Source organism: Ischnura elegans, chromosome 9 (assembly GCF_921293095.1).
Source record: "Ischnura elegans chromosome 9, ioIscEleg1.1, whole genome shotgun sequence".
Classification (NCBI taxonomy): Eukaryota; Metazoa; Arthropoda; class Insecta; order Odonata; family Coenagrionidae; genus Ischnura; species Ischnura elegans.
In genome coordinates this window covers 38,074,174-38,100,114 of record NC_060254.1, presented here as the reverse complement: position 1 = coordinate 38,100,114, position 25,941 = coordinate 38,074,174, and positions in this window count along the sequence as shown.

Here is a 25,941-nt window from a genome sequence, read left to right as displayed (position 1 = left end):
TCATTTGACTCTTCTAAAATGCTTCAAAAACTTAAAACTCACTACTTATAAAATTTCCCTTGGCAAGATCCCCGGTTTGGGCCCCTCCCAATATTTTATGTAAGTCAGCATCCCTGGTCAATGTAGAGAGGTAAAAGGATATAACTTCTTCATATTGCGCATGATGAGTGTAAAAGTGTCCCATGCATGTACTAGTACAGGCGTTAGGGCGAACCTCTACTCCATTCAACCTCACCTCGTACTCTTGGTACTCCTGTGTGCGGGTCGAACCTAAACTGTTCGAAGGTGAAGCACGTGGTCCCTCAGGTGCGAAACATAATCTGAGTTTCGTTTCGTCCCAGAGTTTTAGTTTAGTTTCGACCCGACGTAGTTTTGACTCCGATTTCGTTTCGACCCTGAATTTAGCTCCCCGGGGTTAATTCTTTTTCGTTTCGATTCTGCATTTCGCTCCGGGGAAGGAAACTATGTAAATATAATTGGCATTGACTTTCGTTCAGTTTAGATTGCTATCCCTGGTTCAAAAGCAGTGGCGGCTCGTGAGTCAAATGCTGGGAGGGGCACACTCCACCGGGGGGTCAAAATATTTGAATATTTTGTGTATTTTAGTGAGTTTTTAAGGCAATCCTGAGACCACTGAGACTTACTAATACACAAAACAATCACCAACACTAAAACACTAACAATCACTAATTCGAATAACTCAACTATAACTAGGCCTATTTACATTAAAACAATTTACACAAAATAAGTCGACTGATCACCAAAACAAGGTATTCTGCAACACTAAGATTACACGGCGACAAGCTTAGACACGTCATAGCTAGTGATGGGCAGAGTCGATCATTTTAGTGATTCAATCATTTTGACTTGAGTCACATAAATGATTCAATCAATTGATTCAATCATTATGATCGAAAAGACTCAAAGGAATCAAGATTGAAAGAGTCAATCAATGGATGTAATAAATCACTTTGAATAATCGAATAAATACTGCCGCATCTGCGAAGAGCATTGGTAATGCTGATTGCTATCATATTATCATTTCATATACTATTTAGATTGTTATTTCCAAATAAAAGATAGTCAGCATACTCTGATGTATATAATTTTACACTAAGGAAAATAATGCTGAGGTAAATTTATAAAATATATTCAGCGCATGTGGACGTTATTATCTCAGTCTTTAATGCTTCATTGCTTCTCCGGAGAAATTGTGGCAGAAAGTTTACGATGAATCACAGTTGAGTTTTTGAGGATTTCTGATAGGCATTTATGTACAGTAACCAAAAGAACCAAGGGCGCAACCAAGTGAAAATAAATTACCCTGCTGCAAACAAAATTCATCTTAATATTTTCCTTTTACATGTAGTGGTATTATTAATACTAATAGCTGCTGGAAAACATATAAGCAAAAGATGACACAAGTATTCAGTTATTTATAACATAGTATTTAACGTTCTCACAACTATTTCTTCCGTGATAAAAAGAGATCTAGCATCGATCCTTCCAAATTTTGAAATAAAACGGAAACCGGGATGATTGATATGAAACCGGAAGTCGGAGTGATTGATGATCGACTTGTTTAACGAAATGAATCATGAGTTATTTGATTCACCTAGTGATTCAATCTTTTCTATCGAATCGTTGATGATCGACCCATCACTACTCATAGCACCAGCAGCCCCCACCACTACCACTCTTCATATAACTGCATGGTGATGGATTGGGACGTTCTGGCCAGCGCCCCGGGGCTACAAATGCGAACTTCTCGCGCTATTTTTGCGTGTTTTTCCTAGTTTCGATGCATGGGATTGGAAAAACACTTTGGTTAATTACATGTATAATTACAATTGAATGGGTCTTTGATTTTTTTCCTTTTTCAAATCTTTGGGAGGGGCGGCGTCCGAGAGTCCTTATGGGTAATCCGCCACTGTTAAAAGGCTCTTAACAGCAATCCGACTTGAGCGACGGATTGCGGCACCACTTCCCCTCCGTTCCCCTCCTTCCCCTCCCTCACAAACATTTGCACACATACAAGGTCGCCCAACCGAAGAGAGATGGCGCGCGCTCTCTCTCTCTCGAATAAAAAAAATTCCGAATCCCACCGCATTTAGATATGCTCACGCATGGGCGAAACGTCTGGTCTTTTAAGCCCGCGTGAAAAGGGTCGACGTGCTGAATTAATGGTGTCTCCCGATCCCTCGCCACACGTTTCCGCAAATGCGCACGGACCCTGCCTTAAAATCCCTCGAAACGGGGAAACCCAAACATCCGGACCAGCGATCCCACCCGCAAAAGGGATCTAATTTGCTCGGGATGAAACCCTTGGGCTGGGGGTACGACCGCAGCACGGTCCTCGCCGCGTGCGGGCGGTGATATTTCAGGTGTGGGTGGTGGACGGTTTAAAAACATGTTTCTCTCGCAAATTAGATCAACGGAATGGGTACTCAGATTGGCTTGTCGTTATTGGGATACTTACGATACTGTTTGTCTTGTTAATGACGGTATAGACGTCGAAACTAGTTGACAGCAAGAAAAAAGTTTGTGGAACAGTACTTGGTTTTTTTCACCATGAACATTTCATCGTCCCACCAAGTAACGCACAAATCAGTTGATCACGATAGTAAAGCTATTCCGTTACTTATATCCCTCTAGAAAATTTACTTTCGTTCAAATTATTATTCCTCCTTCCGCTTATGAAGTCCTCATGATTGTATTCCTACCGAATATATGGCTTACAGGAGAGTAAGAAATAAAGACCATGCGGTAATGAAGATTCTTGGTTTTTCCCGGTGAATAACTTGAACGAACTCTTCTCGGGTTTTCAATCAGGTCAGGGTCTGCATGATATAGGCCAACATCATGCAGACCCTGACGTGGTTGGAAACCCGAGAATAGTTCATTCAAAATATATGCACTAGGTTTCCTAATAATCAGCCCTTTAATTTAGGTTTGATCGAATAACTATTTTTCATCATCTATCAAATATAAAGGGTTATTCTAAATGAAGGAGATTACAAAAGTTCTCACATAACGAAAAACTTTGAAATTTCCTCTTTTATTTGATTCAAGGTTTGTTCATTTTTGATTTTTACCTGAATTAATACGAAGTTTTGAAAATAGGTCCATTATTTAGAATAGTCCTAAACAAAAGAAGAGATTAGCTATTTAAGTTGCAAAAATAATCGTGATTAATACCTTTTACCGCCAGGGTAAACGTAAATGTTGGTTTAAAATATAATCCTTGGGTACGTGTAAATAAATACCTTTGGTTATAAAGAAATGAATACCGAAATGCTAAAAATCTAAGAATTTGTGACTTACTCAATAATTCAAAACCAGTGATGAACAAACCTATCAAAAAATAGTAATTGAATTAGCGGAATGAATCCGCAGATTGGTTATTCCTAATAAGACTACTTACGAATACTTACCTCTATGGTCCAAACTTAAGTATTTCCCTCAAATAAATGTCCAGCCCTTCAAATTATCGTATTCCATTACCCTAAAATATCCTTCATCACTGAATTTCCACCTTTTATACGATACTGAGCTAGTTAGAGATACTATACACGTAGGTAGTTCAAATCGTATTTGGGTATATATTGATATTGGACGATACATTGGCTTATTCTATAAATGTTATAATAATTTTATTATTTCAAACTTTCCTACCATTCCTCGTTCATCAGGAGAGGTATTTCATTTTCTTGACCCAAATTGTAATTTATTTAATCGAAAAGGCAAATATTGCTGAAACTGAAAAATTAAATTGAGTCAATCCCTGACTCAACCGGCTCTCGAAACTCATTAAAATTGGGATTACAAATTCAATTTTCTCAACAGAGACGACGATATCTCTTTGATTTTTCAGCTGAGGATTGAAATTTTCGGGAGAAATATAATATTTGAATAAATTATTTCAAACGCCAGAAAATGTGTACAGGTGCGCTGTGTTGAAAGGTGTGTCCATCCAAACGCCTCTTTCGAATTTCCTTAAGAAATTTCTTCTCCCCGCCAACAATGTCCAGTCCACCTTTCTTCCTCTTTCTACCCGTCTATTTCACCGTCTCCATTCTCCTCCTCACCCACATTTCGAACGTCTCCTATCTTTTCCGGCCCTCTTTCCTCCGCGTTCAAACGTTAGCGCCGTAAAGATACCGGTACTTGCACTGCACAAATCCTCAAAAATCGACCACCGAATCGAAACCGCTCATCCAGTAGCCCTTGTAAATAAAAAATAGATTAAAAAAATGTTTATTTATTTTACTGATAAAAGAAGGAACTCATTTAAAACTAAAATACATAAATGCGAGAGAAGAAGCTTAAGGAGAAATACAATAGACCACATTGTCAAAATATTTAGAGAAAAGAAAAGTTAGACTAGAGTGTACACCTTTAGAACTGTTTGGAATAGGAATAGAAAATTAAATTTATTATTCCGGGTCAACTGTGTCCCTTGGGAGCATGCATGATTATAAATGAAATTGAGTCAGAAATATTACAAAAAATATGTAGAGTTACATGAAACATCGATGTCACAGAATGCGGCATAATGATTTAATTAACTTTAGCTCAATACTTGTAGTACCAGATGAGTGGATTAGATTCGGTGGGCGATTGTTGAGCGTTTGTGCTGTGGAGGTATCGTTATGGCTCTATATATAGAGGGGGTATTATTCCACAAATAAGGTGGCCTCTGGCGTAACTTTGTAGAATCTATACTTCAGGTTGAAGCAACAAGAATAAAAAAAAACTTTCGGTCAAAGAGGTCAAAATCATCGGGTCAGACCTGATGATGTCGACGGAACCACGGAGTTGCAATAAATCATCCAGAGGAAGTTTAAAGAGGTATTTTTCTTATTCATTCAGCATGAAGCATTTTTTAACACTACACTACTGATAAACTCAGGGCATTATCACTTCAATATACTCCCAGTATTTTACACAGCTTAGTAAAACTTAATCAACTGCTTGTTAATCTTCGCGGGAAAAATCAGTCGGCAAGAGTATTTGAGCAGCATAAACATCCGATACTTTCCAATATTATTCTCTTCGATTTTTACCAGCGCCACTTCAATGGACCAAATATTTTCAGCACACACTCCGATGGCTTTGGACCTGTTTTACCCGGGGAATGTTGTTGCAAAAATCAGAACTGAATTTTCCCATCAATCTAAAGTGCGGTTGCGCGAATGCACAGACGAAATTAGAACATGTGCAATTTTTCCATCTCGCGTTTACGCATTCTCTCAAGCGTTTTAGCCGTTCGCCACTTTACATGACGTAATTTGAAATGCGATGTTTTCATTTGAAATCATTTTTCATTCCTTGCGGCGTAAATCCCGCAAAAACTGCTACGGGCGTACAGACAGCGTTACCCAGATGTTAAGCGAATTAGGACGGAAGCCGCTGGGGACTCGGAGGCTGCGCGCTAGGCTTGGATTGCTTGAACAATTGAGAATGGATATCTTTAAGAGCAACATGGGGAACGTAAAATTAGAGCCACACTATATTTCCAGGTCCGATAGAAGCGAAAAATGAAGAGAGATGTTTCGCCGAAAGGATAGATATAGGAATTCGTTCTTCCACCGAACCATAAAGGATTTAAATATACGCTAGTCCCAACCTCGTTAGAGCACTTCGTTTTTGAATGTATACGGCTGGTGTCCTAACACCCCCTGCCACACGCCTTTTAGGTGGCTTGCGGGGTATTACTATGTAGATGTAGATTAGAGTAATGAGGCATGTGTACCTAAGTTCAGTGCGGCATCTCACCCTTTCTCTACGGATGATACGCAGCATCTCGTGGCTTATGGCATTTAAGGCCAATGTGGCGTAAAAAAACTGAAAACATTCCGAAACGAACTTATTGTTCCTACAAACCTCAAAACATCGTAATATGGCAGCAGTTCAACGTCGGATACGTATTTAGCGTAAGGCAAGAAACATTTTGAAGGTAAAATACCAGACTTATTTCAGTATTTGCGTCTTAAAACCTGAAAAACCAATGAAAAACATACGGGACATCCTCACATCTACGAAGTCCCTGCATTGGGCATTTGCTCGCAATCTGTCAGGAAACGCCGAAAGTATAGGGGGTGAGCAGTTTATTCCGTATGCGTCGTCTCTCCCCAGATTACCCTATTTGGTCCGATGAAGTGGATCTGATAACGATCGAAGAGTTTAATATTGGAAATCGGATATTAAGCTGCTCAAATACCCTTACCGGATGATTTTTTTCCTCGAGGATAAACATACATGTGATTAAATTTTTCTTGGATTTGTAAAATACTGAGGTTTATCAGGTCACTATGTAAATACCGTAGGTATATGAGTAGTGAGGTGAATTAAAAAATGCTTCGTGTTGAACCAACAAGAAAAAAAATATTCCTAAAAACTTCTACAGGTTGATTTTTTACATCTCCGTGGTGTCGTCAAAAAGTCGACATCATTAGATCTGACCGATCATTTTGACCTGTCCGACCCAAAGATTTTTTTCTCAATAGTTAAACATGAACTATGAATTCCACTAAGTTACCCCAGAAGCGACCTTATTTAGGAGAAAATGCATCTTCAATGCATTCTAATCTATACTGAAGATACAAACAGAAATATTTCGATATTAATGCCGACTGGATTGAATATCTTTAAAAAGGCTCTAGTTACTCCACATGTAAAAGATGATGATATTAAGTTCTTGGAGTTAGGTCAATAATGCACAAGTGATTTGCCTACGTTTCGGTGTATTTTAAACCATCATCAGGGCTTATTTTCACAGTATTGCTTATTTTAATAAATACCATAGAATGCATTTTAATAATAATGTAATAACAAAATAAATTTTAATAAAATAGGCAATCCTGTGAAAATAAGCCCCGAGGATGGTTTAAAATGAACCGAAACGTAGGAAAATCACTTTTTTATTATAATTAATCGTAGCGGGCGTAACTTGGTGGAAATCCATAATCGCAGGAATAGAAGGATCAACAACTTTGCTGTTTCCACATAGTAATTAATTGACACCGACCATGGTTTCGTTACAGAGTAACATTATCAACGTCCCTTGATATAGATTCCACAAAGGTCCAAGGTAACCTACAGGTTGATAAACCCATAAAAGGCATCTAAAAGTGTGGCCATCCTGCATAATGCAGCACTGCATAACAATTTTGCATTAGCTCATGGCCGACCAGTAGCACATGGCCGACCACTACATACCGGCGTGTTGATCAGTTTATTGTTGTGGTTATAAGGTCTGTGTCAGTGAAGCACGCGCATAAATTGGTGGTGGGTGATATAGATTCCACAAAGATCCAAGGTAACCTTGATAATGTTACTCTGCAACGAAACCATGGTCGGTGTCAATTAATTACCATGTGGAAATAGCAAAGTTGTTGATCCTTCCATTCCTGCACTTTTTTATTATTGGCCTAATCTCCAAGAACTTAATATCAATATATGAAGAGGTCAAGACAAGATGAAGTAAAAGGTAAGTGGGTTAACAAACACTACATACGGGGGTAAACTCCCAAAATTCCCATTAGTCCATTTCCGTTCACCGTACACCCTTCCGTGCTGAGCACAAGAGGGTCTTGAAAAACCGCCCACTTTTTTGCATTTATACTTTCACACATATGTTGTTGGAGGTTGTGTTAACGCTCTGGCCATGTACTAATGGGGGTGTGGTGTCAACATACTTGGAGACGGCGGCGGACACCTTGGGTCATTTGCGCCACCGGGGAATGGCAGCGCAAAAAGTTGGAGGGAAACCCGGCATCGGCATTAGCCCACTCTTAACGAAAGGCGCCAAGGGGACCACGGCTTAACGTCCCATCCGACGGACGGAGTACTACGCATGAAATGTCCTCCACACAGCATTAAAGCAGGGATCGGGCAGTCTCTCAAAATGCTAAACTACTTTTCATTACTTCAACTTTCAAATAATTTCATTTAAGGTTACGAAAATATCATTTTCCGGTTAACTCAAACTAGGCATTATAAAACCGGCCGTAAATTTTCTATCTATTAGAGTTACCAACAGCCTCTATGCCTATACTTTTTACGATTGGCCGCAGCTGAAAAGTGAAAGGGTTGAAGCCATTTTACCACCATTTCTGATCTTTTTCGAATCACCTTCTCTCTTACAAACCAACCTTCCTCTTTATTTTCCAACCACGCCCCCCCGCTTGCTAAAATATTCCCTGCGTTCGCCGTTTTAGAGGCGGGCGGATTTCAATACAAAGCTTCCTCCTTTCTTTATTTTTTTAACCGTTCTCTCTCTCCGGCTTCGCATAGCAATGCGTGCTGTGTTACCTCACCCTCTATAGTCTCTTTATTTTTCTCCCTTCCCTTTCTTCCCTTTCTATGGCATTTGTAAGGCGAGGCGTGAGAATTCTAAGCTATTTTTTCCCCTCGAGTTCCCTTTCGTGTGAGTATCCGCTTTCCGTCGTAAAACGGCCGCAGGCAAGGACGCCGTAGGGCAGCGGTGGTTCAATGAAAACAATATCGTTCGCACTACTTTCTGGAAACTGCACTATTTTTGATTTCAAGTGCTGAATTACACAGGCCAACGATGAAAAAACTTTTTTACTGAAAATACCTTATTCCTATGTTTTTAAAGTTGCTGAATCCAGATATGATGGTTTTAAAGTTGTATCACCCACCATTTATTCACATTTTACAGTTAAATTTATGAAATCAAGCAATATTTTTAGAATTTAAAAGTTTTTTTACAGTTTAATAAAATTGAAAAAGTAGGTCTAATGAACGAAGATAGTGGGCATTATTGTTAGTAGTTCACCGAGAAGTTCAGCAAGCGATTCATTGCAGAAAAAGCTACACAAGAAGCTTCAAGGAAAAAAGGGAGAGAAAAAAACCACCCTATTGACACTGGGAAAATAATTGAAATATATATTCATCAGCGCGTAATTCAGTAAATATGGTTACTAAAGCGAATTTCCAAGTGGAATTCAAGCAATGCTATATACCAGGTTAGGAGAAACGGAAGAAAAGTGACCGTCAAAGGAGGTTTTTGGATGCACCCTTTTGTGGCACGAAGAACATTAAAAGTCGCTTTAGTAACCATATTTACTGAACCACGCGCAGATGAGTATAATTTTTTCAATTATTTTCCCAGTGTCAATAAGACTAAAGATTTGATCGTTGGATAATCCTTAATCATAGGATAATCCTCTAAAGTAGCTGGCGCAGTAATGGCTTCGCCTGGTTTCGCTAGCCAGTGGGCCCTTCTCGCTATAGCGTTAAGGTGTTTTTCCCCGTCCCATCCCTTCCAACCGCTTTCCCTAGCCCAAGACGTCGTCGGGCTCCTATCGCGGCGGCGCACAGTGGTCCCAAATCGAAAAAAGCTGGCCAAAATTAATTACGCCGTTGTTATCATGTATATATTTGACCTAAAAGTCTATTCCTATTATTTTTGACCCGTTAATTCTGAATTTATAACTATAATTTATGTATTTGCAATACTTTTATTGTTATTTCACATTTTGTTTTAACAATTAATTTTTTTAACATTGGAATTTGAGATTATACTGGCGATAGTAAATAGAAATTATACATATCATAAAACTGAATTAGTTATTTAAAGCATATACATATATGCATATAAAATGACTGCATTGTTTAATTTTGGACAATCCTTGAACAACTGATTTTGAACGAACCAAGAGAACATTTTCTACTTTCTCATATGTTTGATCGTATTTGATACGAAAAATAAGTTAATATTAATTGGAAATTTATATTATTATCTATTACTAATATTATTGTACTGCATTAATTGTTTAAAAAATTGTAACATCTAATTCTAATTAAGTAGACAATTTTATAATTCCTTGTAACGTGCCAATGGATTTGGAAGCAATTTTAAACGGGGATCCTTATTTCACAAGTTTCAACGGAGGCATTATAACAATCATTGAAATGTTATAAACAATATTTCATAACTCCTATAACTCAATTTAAACGCCAGATTTTATTGATACTCTTTCAATAAGCTCTTAACGCAGTGGGGCATCAATTTAACGGGCACATGATTTGGCACGAAAAATTAAATGAGATTTTCCATTCATTTGGGCTTTTTAACTATCAAAAAAATAAGTTAACATTTCTCCTTATCTTTCTCAGTCATTGTTACGAAAAAATATAAATACATTCATAATCGCTATCCGACAAATCCTCATCACTGTCGTCATACACTCAATTCTTCCAGGATTAATAAACTCTTTACCTCGACTGGTAATTGAAGTAATTTCCTTCTTTGAACCTTAGAAATACTAGATATCATTGCATCTGAAGTTAGGAGTAATCTTTTAAACAGGTCTTCATTCGTTGCTATCCAGGAAAATTTCCTTTCATGGTGCTCCCTGAATCTTCCTATATCCTTATTCCTCGCCTCAATTGCCTCCTCGGACAAGTGGCCAATAGGAAGGGCAGGTTCTTTAGATGTCCGTCGGAGGAGCAAGTACTGATGTTTCGTGAAATTACCACAAACGATCATGGAAAGGGCTTCTTCCTGGGAAATTTGACTTTGCCTCACCTCCTTGGCTCTCCATTTCGATAACACTCGCCGCGCTCTTGAGAGAGTGGTTGTTGTCACCTCTTTAATTATTTTCGCCACGAACTCATCACCTTTGCTTCGATAACTCATGGATGCTATGCTGGCGATGTTCTAGCTCTAAGATCCTCCGTTTTCCTTCTCTAGACCCTTTCACTGGACTTCTCAAATTGTTTTTTTTTTGGGTCGACCAATTTCAATAAACCTGATGAACCTTCAAAAGTAGCAATTTTGACAAACATATTGAATTAAGTAGAATGAATATCACTCTAAATTCATCAAAAATTCCACATTAAATACTTACTGGATGTAATGGGTTGACATTTAAATAAAGGCGGAGGAAATTTCAACTTCTCATTTAGTCAATCAGCGAACTTTCTTCTAAAAAACCTGTCATTTCTTTTGCATTCCTTCCACCAGCGAAGATAATAAAAAAAAACGCTTCTCAGCAATTATTTTAGGATAACTTTTGAATTAACGTCCTCATCTAACTCTAACTTGTTGCTCTAGCAATCTAATAAGTATTGGTTTTTAAACGATACGGACCCTTTTCCACTTTCAAGAAAATTTTCATGCATCTCAAGACGCGTGAAAATTTTCATATCCACTGAGGTCTTAGCCGAGGGCACTAACAACGACAGCTAAATCAAATACCCTTATTGCACCAAGAGTAATAACAGAATTTTTTGGCAGGGGTTATCGAACTAAAACACTATGGGCACTCTTCTTCAACCCTACAAGTCTTCTTTACAAAAGTTCGAGGATACTCGACTTTTTCTAGACTCGATCTTCACGCTTGAGGAAACTAACTTTCACGTCTTTCGTTTGGCAAAATCTGAGTAAAACTGAGTTTTGGCGAGAAAATTTCGGGAAAGCGATGTCTAGAAGTAATTTGGGTTTTCCATAGTGTGAGGTTCACGATGCTATTATCTCCATTTTCTAGGAAAATTCACATTTGAAGGGTGAAAAGGCTGACTCCGTTCATCACCGGTGGCCAAAGTGCAATTCATAACAAGTTTACAAAGAGCGGTGGTTGTGTTTTCCCGATGGGCGCAATAAATAGCCTAGGCCTTTTCGGCAGTCGTTTGCCCTGCATGCGGTTGAGGAGGCCGCTAAGGAGGCGACAGAGGGACAATGTGCCGCGTGAGGGCGAAAACTAATCCTTCTAACGGAAGGAAAGGGTGGAGTAGCATTTGAGGGATTCTTTTTTGTTTTGAATGCATTCAAGTTTTTGAGGATTACTACAAGCACAGCTGCGAACTTTCGTTCCATAAATATATCCTTCTGCTCGAGTCCTTAAGCAATTTTTATGAGAGCATGGGCACGCGTAAATAAAAAGTAAGGTCAACTGGAAAATATTAATGATAAAATGTGCTACGTATGACAAGAGATGTTTATTCATATGGTAAATATTTGTTATAGAAATAAAATATCCAACAATGTTAAATAACACCCATAAATACTGGATTTCCTCGAGCCCTACCACGCGCCAGCCAGACCGCCGCCCGCGTCAGCGCATTGCATCATTATAGTTAAATCAATGCTGAGGTCGGAGTAGCAACTAGTAGCAAAAATTTACTTTAATACTGCGTTGCATATACTTTTCCCTTTGTATTGGTGCAAAAGACACCGCGTCGGAACGTGGTGCTCTAAACGATATTGTACATTTTATTTGAAAATTCGGGTAAAAACACTAATAGTTAAAAAATATATATAAAATAGTAAATATGGTAAAATCCAAATAAAATTTATATCCCACTATGTAATAATGTTTATATTTGTAGTTAAAAATGCTTTTTGGCTAAATACATCGCGTAACAGTTGTCCTGCATGACGCTGAACTTCTTCAAAATCGACCGATTTCACGCAACTGTCATTTTTACGGTGAATGCTCCATGTTTGACGGATCACTGCAGCCGCTCTGATGAACAAAAGTACTAACTTAGTAGTGTATTTTGTAGACCATATCCTGCAGAATCCGAATATAAGGTACAAAAATTCCTTGAAAAAATTCGAAAAAACGACTTTTGGCCAGCTTTTTTCGATTTGGGACCACTGTACGGCGCCTCTTTCCTTTTTCCTTCCAGTCCTCCCCTTCCCCGGGTGATCGGGCGTATCAGCACGATTGCTGGGTCCCGGCCCCGGTGTGTCTTACCTTCGCAGGGTTCCCCTGAGCCCTCATTACTGTTTGTCAATTAGACTATCCAAAGATTTGATCGATTGGTTTTTCTTATTTATTGGAAAATTCTCCAAAATCGTTGGCACATTAATGGCTGATGACAGGTTTCGCTAGTAGTGGGCCCTAGTCGCTTCCATATCGGCGAGGGTTCCCTTCCCCTCCCTTCCAAGCCTATCCATATCCCAGAGGCGTCGTCAGGCTCCTATTGCGGCGGCGTCTCTTTCCTTTTTCCTTCCCTTCCACTCTCATACCCCGGAGCGCGAGGCGTATCAGTTGTAGTACTGGGTCCCGCCCCCGGTGGTTGTAACCCTGAAAGAACCCCCCTAGGGTTCTCATTGGTGTCAATTAGATTATCCACAGCGAAAAGACGCGATCGCACTGTTATCTCGAAGCTCGCTCTAATTCTAATGACCTGGTCTGCATCAGCCGTCCGCGTTCATATGTAAGCACCAACCTGCCTCTGTACGCGCGCGGATGATTCGCGGGGCGGAGGGGCCACGGGGATGGCTCCTCCGCGTGCGGACGGTCCGCACTCATGTTTAATCTTCCATCAACGTCAATTTTCCATGTGAAACGGGCCTAACACTGATGTTGTCATCCACTTTACGCTTTAATAAAGAAGGAAGCTCAGGCTCTCTGTCACTTATATATGTTTTCTCTCCTCACCAGTCATGTTCTTTCCTTAGCCTTTCATATTAATTTTCGTCTAATGAAGCTAATCCCAACGCAAAACTTAGTTTTTATTACATTGAAAAGAATTTAAGCTTCCAAAGTTTTTTTTTGGATAACACATCTATCACATGTAGTATATCTTATTTTCGTCACTAGTTAACTATCCTGAGATTGACTTCATGTAGCTCTCCCTTCTATTACCTTGTTGGATAATGTTTTCACATTTTAGTATAACTTTTCTTTCACATCCTTCCTTCATTATCTGCTCCATCGGTTTTATCGGAGGTCTGCCTTATGCATTCATGTCAAGCGTATGTTTTCTATGATTTTTTTCATCAGGCAATCATTCATGAATAAATGGCCAGCAAAAATTATACTTGCCTTTTAAGTTTTTCCGTTTCTTATACTCTCCATTGGAATTTCTCATCGCTTACTGGGTCGATCTTTTTGATTTTGATTCCTTATCAATGCACCACATTTCGAATACCTCCTACCTTGATTTCTATCATGTTTCTTGTATATCTTGATTCTTTTTTAGTATCACACCCAACTGCCTCGCAACATAATTGCGCTATTTAAAATATTTTTGTAACACTAAATTTCTATAAAATTTTCATTTTTTCCTTGTTATTACAAAAATAAAGTTCCGTAACGTCGGGCTAATATGCTGTAAAACGCTTTTTCTTACCTTGCTTAAGTTGTTTCATCGATGGAATCTCTTAATTGATTTATTTTAACCCACTTCCCCATGTAGGATCGGCTTGAACACTTGCTTGATTCTGATGACAATGCAATATTCTGTAATAAGGCATTTGAAATTATGTTCCATTGCACTAATTAATGAACTTAATTTCTATGTGAGTAATAGAGTCAAATGTTTTCGATACATGGTGTTAATTGTAAATATATTGGTGAATTTTTAAATCAGGTCTGGTTTCATCGATTACATTATTCACTTCCAAAAATTAGAAAAAAACACGCTGTTAACAAAAGCAGAATAAGATGAACCATAAAGGGGAAAAATAAGCTTTTAGTCATTTAAAGAATTAATCGTGGATGTTGATTTGGTTTTTGATATTATTATATTACGTGCCAATATTTTATCTCCTATCAGAATATTCTACAATAATTTCTAATGAAGCCCATTCAGCATCCATACTTTATTATCGGAGAGTGTAATTGCTTGCGAAAATCTTGTTGTTTCAACATTTTTTATTTTATGTATGCAATAAAAATAATTTGTGACTCATACTCCAAGAAATATTTTACAAACATTATATAAGGTCAAGAGGATTCATCCCATTCTTTTGAATTCTAAATATGCATGCATCGCATGATTACGCTGAAATGATGAAATGCAGTCCTAGCTGCTGTGTGAGCGTGGAAGAGGCGATATCGACGGAAAATTAAAACACTTCTGCCGCCGCTGAGTCTCTCCGCCGTTTGAGAGGGGCGGTGAACAGCCGCCTGTGTCGCGAGGGTTGGGACGGGAAATGAGGAGCGAGGGGACGGTGTGCTTAAAGCAGCGGAGGGAAGCTGTCGAAAGGCGGGAAGCCCGAGGCAAATGAATGCGGTGGCGCCGAGGGTGCGCCATCGCCTTTAAATTTCGTTTAAGAGGATACACTTGGGGTTCCAACCGCGGACGCTTCGCCAGAAAAGGACGCAAAGATCTGGATGCGCGATACGTCTGTACTTCGGAAGAGAACCCAGAAATACGTAAAATATGATTCTGGTATTTAGCTTTGGGTTACTCGTAGGTGAGCTCTCACCTCACCTATCAAAATCAACCATCACGCCGAATAACTAAGTGACGGGCGAATGACCAGATCATACACACTGACGTGGACATCTAGGTGTGTGCACTTCGGAAGAAAATGCAAAAAAGGTAGAATGTGCTACTGTTATTTAGTTTTGACTTAGTTCGGGATGAGCTCTAACCTCACGTATCCAAACCAACCATCAGGTCGAATCACCGAGTATGGGCGAATGACCAGACGGTACACACTGACGTGAAGATGTAGGTTTGCAAAACCTGTTCTACCTCCTAGAGCTTCTTCTCTTTATATCTTTGTTATTCAGCTGTAAATTCAAAATGTAGGAGTAAATAAAATTATTATTATTATCATTATAAAATTCACTAACTCATGATTAACTTTGTGGTATTTTATTCTTTGTGGTATCCAAGAAAAATTATTATTATTACTAATTTTGGTTACTGGGGAAACCCCTTTCACTAACCTTATTCACCAACCTCACCCTTATACTTAAACTAGCTGACCCGGCGAACTTCGTACCGCCTAACAATCAATGAACTTACAGTTTACTTACACCATTTATAAATCAAGAGCGGCTGTATCGTTTTTAATCATGTTTATTATAATAAAATAAGGATACAAATTCAATAAAACTACGTAAATGAGTACCAAAATTGCTTGTCAGAAAGAAATTTTCTTTATTGAATCTACATAGGGTGGATCGGAGCACGTTTACGCGGATTTTTTTCAACAAATTTTCTTACGTTTTAGCTTAAGAAATTTTGGGCATTGTGGTTTAATAAAGCAGTTCATGAAATAAAAATTATACGCATTCAGCTGTTGGCTATTATTAGCTGTGGTTGGTTATTAGCTGTAAAAAAAATGTATTTAGGTCCAAGTCTGTTGCATACACTTGGCCCATTCAGGGGGGAGGTTGACACAACCCCAGACCGACGCTTGACTGATGCTCAATATCGTGCAAAAAAAGCCCCTATGAGGCAGCATTCGCATTAAATGACCTAAGGCGCGCCAGTTTCAGTATCTCTGTTTGGAAAAAATGCTCTGCTTAAACGTACTGCTTGCGTAAACGCACCACGGTGAGCCCTACACATTCGGGTTTAATATCTTGCGTCAAGCACCTTCTGATAAACAACAGTTTTTGTTTTGTTATCAGGCGCAAGATGAAGCTAAATAAATATAGCGAAGCAAAGCAGTGGCGCAGCGAGGGGAGGTTTTGGGAGATAAACTCTCCCCCCCCCCCCCCCAAGAGCTTAGAGAATTTTTTTATGAAAGATTTTGTCTATAATATTAGGGGGACGGATGACTAACAAATAAAACATATTTAACTATTCACACAGTCGCAAAATCCACTATTTTGAACCATTTATCTTAAAAAATGTCTGAAGGAAGTGCCCCCACACTTCCCGCTTACCTTAGCGAGTTTTCTATACCCTACAGACCCGTGGTATTAGCTGCGCCCAAAACCCCCTATCCTAGCTACGCACTTGAAATGAAGGAAGAAATACAGGGGATGGTTTATCGACTCGTGAACATGCACGTTAAATCGACCATGAGAAATTCATTGGTTTTCATTAGTACATGAGCACAAAAAACACAAAAACTGAAAGACTGACCATGCGATTTTTTAATCGTTATCACGAATGCAACACGAATTGGAAATTTAATACGTTTAAGCTCAAAAGGGCATATGAGTTGAGATCATGGAATCTACGGAATAAGGACTTCCTCACCTTTGAATTTTCCTTTGAGTAAAGTTGCGTGAATCACATTCATTAGCAATTATTTTAATCACCAAACACGTTCCGTTGGATAGTTATGGTTGGTTTAGGCTTCGAAAGATCATGAACACAGAAATTACACTTTGCTGTAAATCGTGCCTTGGTAAGCCAGGTACGTCCAAGGACTTAAAATATTCAGATAGATAGTTGGTGATTTCGTCTTCGTTTGTTACACATTTAAAAGATTCGAATTCATGCAGAGTACGAACTATTTGAATTTACCTCGTTTTAGTCATCCACATCTTCGTTCTTGCTCGCTAAATCAACCATCTTTGATTCTTTTGGTGATCAATCATATTCTGGAACTCTTTGTTAATGAGCTCACCTTTCGCTGAAACTAATTTGTATTCATTCCTAGGAAATGAGTTAAAACTACTCGATTCCTCGACAGGAACACGGACATTACGTTTGTAAACAATTGCTTGGAGATTTGTTTACAAACACGGTAGTGAAGTGTCAACTCGAGCTGGGCCACGGCTGGGCTTACAATTAGCTCGAATTAAATTTTTAAAATGTAATTTCAATTTAATTAATATTTTGAATATATTTAGTAATTAAAATGTTATATTGTTACTAAATTCAGTTATTAAAGTGGTAAAAACAAAACAAATTATTTAATTTGTAGTTTTGTCCGACTTATCAATTGTTGTGTTACTATAACTCCTAAAAGCATGTCCATAGGAAAGAGATGAATTTTTTTTGTGAAATTATCCTTTTTTTAATAGCCTATATGTTAACCCCGCCTGAGGCGAATCTAAAGAACCAAATCTCATTGAAATCGGTGCAGCCGTTCTCGAGTTATAAGTGTTCTAACTAACACGATTTTCGACTTTCTTTTATATATATAGATGACGTAAAATTCATAGTTACTTGGATAGACTCAGATAGACTCTATAAAGTTGCAAATTGAAATTTAAGGATTCCAAAACATACGTTTTTTATTTATTAGCCCTAAATTATAACATTTAAAAAATGAATGTGGACAAAACGATGATCAATACAGCAAGAAAAGAAAATCGAGAAGCATAACTATAATTAAGGACGGGAGTGATGCAGTACCACGGCAAGCTTAACGTATGTTAGTGAAATATCGAAATGTTCTTCCTATAAGGCGGAGATCGGGAGGGCGAAGGCGGGTACAGAATACCAGGAGATCGACGAGACAGCTGACGTTCGCTTACTCTGTAATACAGAGCGAACTTGACTGATGAACAGCGGAAGCCGTAGGAACTCCTGTTCATCAGTACAGTTTACATCGAGAACACCGTGTTTCTGGGACACAGGCTACAACCAAGGGCTTATCGAAGAGCTTTATCATCAACTCAGCAACTGACGAGGTATTGGTCGTGCAGCAAGCTTCGACTACTAAGCTCATTTCATACCAATATCTACAAACGATCTTGCCCTTATGCGCTTTGGTTTTTAAGGAAAATAGCTCTCTCCCTTAAAAATTCATTGAGGGGGTATGATATTCTCAGAATGTGAACGGATACGCGTTCAACCGTCATGCTAAAGTAAGTATGCGTACTTAGTATTAAATAAAATTATTTCTATTGTCATTATTTCCTTTGAATTCCATTGTGTATAACTTATTTGTAAAAAGTGAGCTAATCAAAACTTAATTCCTTTTCTTATTCAAGTATATGAGAGAATATTGAAGGCTGAGGATATCCACGTTATATTGGGACTATTACAAATGTAATTTTTCCACAATTTTTTAACGTGAATATGGACATTACGGCATTAAATTAGCGAGATGGGTTGGACATAAAATGTTTTGATGAAATGTCGACAATAAGCCATACAATTTTCAATATTTTATGGAACTTTCTCTCTCGTGTGATAAATATTTAGTGATTGCCTATGACGATTAGTTTTTCGCTTTGAGGAAATTTATGTGTCACTCGTCTTAAGATTTCGTTAAGTCACCTGCAAATTTTCCCAAATAACTCATTCCAGGAATGATATTTTTAGAGAAGGAAAGGTATGATTACAAAAAATGGTAATGATCTGATGAAATTACCGAGTATTTTTATGATACGCATTTGAAACAAGTTTAATGTTCAAAATGACGATCATAATTCGCTATTTTACACGTTTTACCGGTTATTTTAATAGTTACGACTTTATAAGTTATTTATATGGCTAAATCTTATTTCTGGCATATCGTTAGTCGAAGAACGAAAGATAGCCTCTTATTTTTGTCATGATGCATGAAAGGTTGAAATGGTGTTTCATAGGCTAAATTAAATATACATTTTATCTTGATTTACCGACGTTGATGATGACATAAATGTTCACTGCTATTTATGATGCTCTCTTCTCATTTGATATTCCCTGTGACTAATTTAGAGAGGAAGATAAACAAGTCACAGAATAATAAAGCTCGGTTGATTTAATTTATCAAGACAGCTTCATCACTTACGGGAAAGCATTACCTTTATTTTTTTGGCATTGTGGCGTTGTGGTCCCTCTAGTGGTGTCATGGCAAAATTAGCAGTGGCGGAACGTACTTTCCTTTTTAAAAGTGAAATATTACTCTATCTGCTTTTTATTATAAGTTACGTCTGCATATTTTAAAATTAATTTTTTTTGTTATATAAGAAATATAAGAAAAATGTAAGGTAGTTTGAGGCACCAAAATGGATAAAAGCGTTATTTGACAATTATGCATTTTCTTAAACAGTGCCGGAACGGAATTCCGGAGCGTTCTGGCTCCATGACACCACTGTATCCCTCAAATAATATAAATTTCATTGAAATCTTTATTTGGCATTGTCCCTATTTATTACACGTCTTTTCTATTAAACTTTCTTTTCACAAATTCCCTTCTTTTCATCAACAACAGAGCAACGCTCCTTTAAACAAGCAATAAAAAATCTAAATCATCAAGCCAGTAGAAAATACATCAACATATAAATTAAAAGAATCTAAATCCCAAATAACAAACGAAATTAAATAAATTAAGTTGGAATAAATAAATAAAAATGGAGTCGGACAAGACAGGATGATACAGTATGTAGACTAAATTATTTTAAATAATGAATTGCCTGTATCTTGAATTTGAAAATTTACATACCTAATTATTTTCCTGATATTTTTTTATGATTACGTGATTGAGTCACCCTTAAGTTCTTGTGTAAATGTCCTGAAATTTTCTTGATATGAGCGGAAGTTGTTGAGCTAATGACAAGCAATGAAAAAGACAAAAACCGATCGGTCGATAGGGATTGATGCGTAATCTTAAAAATTCTGTTCCTACCTTAAACGTTATAGTCTCGTCAACGAGTGGCTGGTTGGAAAAAACTTCAGGTTTGCTCAGTTCTTTGATAAAGGTCCAAATAACAGAGCACCAGATGAAGTAACCCCCCACCCCAACCTTTCATACAATCAACATTCATAGTAACTTCAAAAACAATGACTTAACTTCTAATTCACTCTGTCTTCATCTTTCATCCACAATGCTACGATTAGTTTGACGCTGATCTCCATTCAACTCTCCTGTCCATAAATATTTTTATGTTTACATACAATCATTTTGCAAGCTTGTTTAAATGTCCTTTCTAACGTTTTTGAGGCCTTCCTTTGTCGTTTCTTTTCGTCCACTCAAGGGGACTGCACAGAGGAGGCCCAATTACATCCCCTAGAAGACTGATTTCTGTTTACACTTCGGTCGCATTTTAATCGGTTGTCAAAAATCTCCGCGGGGTGCTGATGAGTGAAATGCGATCCACTTTTACCCAATATTGTGCAGTATAGTGTTCGTAATTGCGAGGAATAGCATTGTAAAGTAATGAATTTAATAGATCATATCATCATGTGTATAAATTTCTATTAATACCATTAATAATGCCTTATTTACCCGTAAAACTCGGATCAATTTGTCCGTCAGGGACACGAGTGGAGACTTTTGTAAACCCATTTAAACGTGGGCGACAACACATTTAGAGGCCAACTTGAAGATCATATTTTTTAATAATCGTGTGTCCACCTATCCTTCGACAGTGTTACTTATCAGATCATAATGAATATACCCTTGAATAGTTGTACTCTCTGTTCAAAACACTGCTGCCAATTTTTCAAAGACAAAATTTGGACAATTCGTTGGTGTGATAAAATGTCAAAATGTGACTATAGGGTGAGTTTTATGTGATTAATACGCCAAAATTTGATAAGATGAGCGGTAGTAAGATTACCGCTTGACCGGAATTTTTAGCAACGTATTTATTGTTTTAAATATGCTATCATCATGCAATTGTTCGGTTGCATAAAATACGCTCTTGTCAACTTTTCCTGTGTCTCGAGTTTCCTAATTTTTTTCTCAGCATTATATTTGTATTTCATTTCATTTTAATGCATGTATACTATATAATGATATTAAAATATCCCAGGTTGGGCAGAAGCACAGGACACAAAAAAGATAAAAAAGACTCACAGAACTAAATTTTCGGTGGTATACATCCACCTTCCATCAGAATTAGGTAGGAGTCTATCCACCGAAAATTTAGTTCTGTGAGTGTTTTTTTAAAACTTTTTGTGTCCTGTGCTTCTGCCCAACCTGGGATATTTTTATGTTATTTACCTCGTCGAGGAACATTTCGAAGTATATATTACATAATATGTATGTTTGATTTATAGGCAGCAGGGTGCAATTACCAGATCCTATGTACCATGTTAATTTCAAGGTGATAACACAAGTTTTGCTGGAATAATACGTCACGATAAATGGCAGAATACAAACTGTCTAGGAGAAGTGATGCGTCCTCTAAAAGGTTGCGATTCGTTCATTAAAATGCGCGGTCCGTGAAATGGTTCACCTCGAACGACTCCTGAAAGCGGAATCAGTGTTGTTTTATCTCTCGATTTCACAATTTTTTCCATTTCCCATTCGAGGTGTAGGTAGCTTTTTATTCGGTACATCTGACTGGAGTCGTAATTGAATCAGGGAAAGGGATGGATGCCACCCTTATCTCTTCTTTTCCCATTCCACTGCCTTCAATGCGAAATCCGATCTTCCGGACGAACGAGGATTAACCAACTTTAGCGCTTTTTTATCCAACCCCCCGCCCCCAGTCCATTCATTTGGTCAGCTCGCAAAAAAACACTCTTTGCCAAAAAAAATCAACGGAATGCGAACACTTCCAGTTGGATTCTGGGCATGGACTCACGGAATTGTTTTGGTCGTCGTGCGGTACGATTTAAAGATACGGTTAAGTCCTCGATTTGCGTCAGTGATAAATACAGGTAGAGTGCGACGCAGATCTAAACATTGAGATTATAAGCAGAACCCGTCTTTTTTTGCGACGAATTGCAATCAGAGCTATTTCTCAAATATGACCCACATGATATCGTATCTTGCTTTGGGTATAAATACTGATAAAGTGCGACGAAGATCTAAAGGAAATGAGGTTTTGCTTATTTCTATTTTTAAAAGCCAATTGTACAAACTTTTGTCAAAAGTTAGTAATAATTATAGAAATACGTTTTATTTTAAAGGAAGTCCGTTAATATGAGGGCTGAAAGTATATCCAATTACACTTTTTCTAATAATATCATCATCATCATCATCATCATCATCATCATCATCATCAATGGCTGTAAGAGCGAAAAATAGTAATTAGAGTTATTTCTTAAACAAGACCCACACAGCATACATTAATTCTCCCGTTAATGAATGAATTTCGGCATAGCAATGCTAATTAAAATTGTTTATTTTGAAAAATGTTTTAGTACTTCTATTTGGGATCAGACAGTTTGGAATTGAACGCAGCTATGACACTTTATCCGGAGGTACTCATGAAAGCTCGATAAAATATTAATCAGTGTATGGATTATTTTCATTGTACATTTTAATATAATATTTAATTCTAACCCATATTTGGAATTAAATGTCAATATTCACATTTCATAATTGTGGAATTACTAAATGTCATCCGAAGTCGTAATATCTTGCGAGAGATAGCATACAGACAATATTACTAGAAAACATAGTTGAATATTGTAGCATTAGCCTAATTTTTTCTCAGACTGACTTTTTTATTCATACTTGAAATATGCAACGGTAGACAAGCATTTTATGCTGCTTTTGGTGAAAGCGTATTTTTTTATCATTTTAATTTTATTTATTCTTATCTTGCCTTTAAAACTAATTTTTTGTTGTGAGATATGGTATAATCGTTCCATCATAAATGAAAGAAAATTTTGCCTTTCTAGTGCTGTCAAACTGTTACAGATATGTTAGAGACCTATTATAATACCTTAATTACCTTATCTAATGGAAATTTCCGACCTAACAAGTGACAATTTAGACATAATCCTATTCTTAGACTGCCCGATTTGCCTAAAGTTTTTTCTCAGCGACGGAGTGAAAACAAGGCTTAAGGAACATAATGCATTTCAGGGCCTTTCATGGACATTGATTTTTGAATGAATGTAAAATCGTGCCAAAAGATGTGGAATACACGATCCATTTTTCCTCTTGACGTTTACGTTCGCGATGCATTTTCAATGGTTGACGTTGGGTTTGATGTGAGATGAGGACATTGCGTAATCGTAGATGACATTCAACATCTGCTTTTTTTTCTTCCTCCATGACAGGTAATGGACATCCAACGCTTAGTACCTTCAAATATCGAAGCTGCCTCAGTGCGCTGCGTGGAAATCATTGGATGAAAAATTCAGCGAAGAAATTGAATATTTCAGCACGAAGAGAAATATTCATAGAATTAAAGGTTAGTGACGCATGTGCTTACCCTCATGCAGTGGTGTCATGGTGCCGGAACGCGCCGGAACACCGTTCCGGCACTGGTTACTGAAAAACATAATAGTCAAATAACACTTTTATCAGTTTTATTGCCTCAAAATTTCTATTGTATGCATTTGTAACCAAAGCAAAAAAATTGTAATAAAATTTAAATAATAACTTGTTATAAAAGAACACACTGAGTAATATTTCTATTGTAAAAGAGGTTAAGGAAGTGCGTTCCGAAACTGCTCATTTTGCCATGACGTCACTGCTCTCATGTACTAACTAGCTCCTCCATCGCTAATGAACACTAATACCATATGCATAATTTTATTTCATGCGGACTTCACGCATTTCCAGGTTGTAAGGCAATGGTTGACATTTGGTTTCACACATGATGAGGAAATTATGTAATCGTTGATTACATTTTAGTATATACTTTTTACCTTCCCTTTTTATCTTACCCCATGAAAGGTAATGGACATTTAACGCTCAGTCCCTTCAACAATGCCAACAGCATTTCTTTCCACCGTTCCAGAATTCCATTACCAGTGTCACCTTGCTCTTTAGGGATTTTTACCTTGAATTGTCCGATGGCTTCGTCAAGGATTTTAACTTTTGTTGCCTAATAATGAAACCGAATAGCTACCTCGCTCTTCTGAGCTAAGAGAGATGACTGTCATGAATTAAATGAAATAATACATTCCACCCCATCTAGGGTACTATTATACTGTCACAACCTTTTTTTTTTTAGCTTTAAAGGCGTTTATCCTTAAGCGAACCTTTATTAGTAATAGATTCTACATATTATAATTTTGTTACAATATTGCAAAACAATATATGCTATCACTTTCAGCAAATACGTATAAAATTACGGTCATTTTCGGACTCGGTGGCAGCGGGGATAAGACCTCGTCTGACAAATCGAAGGCCGCGGGTTTGAGTTCCGCCTGGATATCATGGGCATGGGTGGTTTTCAATGTTTTTAGTTTACTTGTCTGTAAATGTCTCATATTATAATACTTGTAATTGGGGGCACCTGTAAGCAGTTTAGTAATTATTTTTATTATAAACGATTGAAATGGTGTTGTACATGTGGCTATAATTTCATACCCATGACAGTGACTTATACCGATATAGACTCTAGGTATATGTCTTCAATAATTAACTTCTCTGCAAAATATCCGTGGATAATAATATTTTTTTCTGTCAGCCTAACTACTCTCAGCGTATGGCTCGAAGAATTGGTGAAGTATGATTACGATGCCCTTTATCGGGAATCGCATGATACGGTTACTACTTAACACAATTAAAGCAGGTCCTTACTCTAGTCGAAGAGTTACCATCTTAGTAATGTTAACCGTGTTTAACGTTATGAATTTCTGCGAAAAAGGCCACTGTTCATGCGGTAATATATCCTCGTTCGAATAGTTTCTTTTGATGTTAGGAGAAAGTTAAAAAAATCAAGAAATAAAAATGCTGAATACGTTTTTCCTAAATCAATGGCCCTCTCACTCCGGCACAATGTGCTTTGTCTCCTGGGTTAATTATAGACAAGTGATCTTTTCCATCTTTTTTGCCCACATCGATGGCTTTCTCCCAACTCCTTACATCCTAGCTAATGGTCTCTCGGTGCTAATGACCTGAGAATCGGCCACACCTCCATACCTAGCTGCTCATAATGATGTTTCTGCTAATAGCGTGAATAGCCTCTTAGTTTGACTGCCCAACCTCCGCTTTCACTACATCTAGTATACTATTACAATGTTACAACTTTTTTTTTTTAGCTTTAAGGACGTTTATCCCTAAGCCAACCTTTTTTTAGTAGTAATAGAATCTATTATGATTTCATTACCAACTAATCTAATGTCTAATCCAAGCCTAAAATTGAAGGTTGGAGTGACTATATAGGTACCTGCATCTATTTTTTTTAACGAGATAAAATTGTAACAATTAAAACTAAAACTCAATATCTCATTTCAGGTAATTAATCTATGCAAATTTTTTTGACGAATAAAGAATTTACATTTTAGCTAAGCAGCCACGGAAAAATACTTGCATGCTTATAAGCGGTAATTTTGGAAACGTTTTGATTTCTTGTTCCTAACCTTTACCAGTGGCATGAATTCACTCCTTAATACTTTTGAAATTTTGGGAAATGTTACCCAGTTTTTAATTATCACTAAGACTTAGAAAAATTGATGTCGTAATTTAAA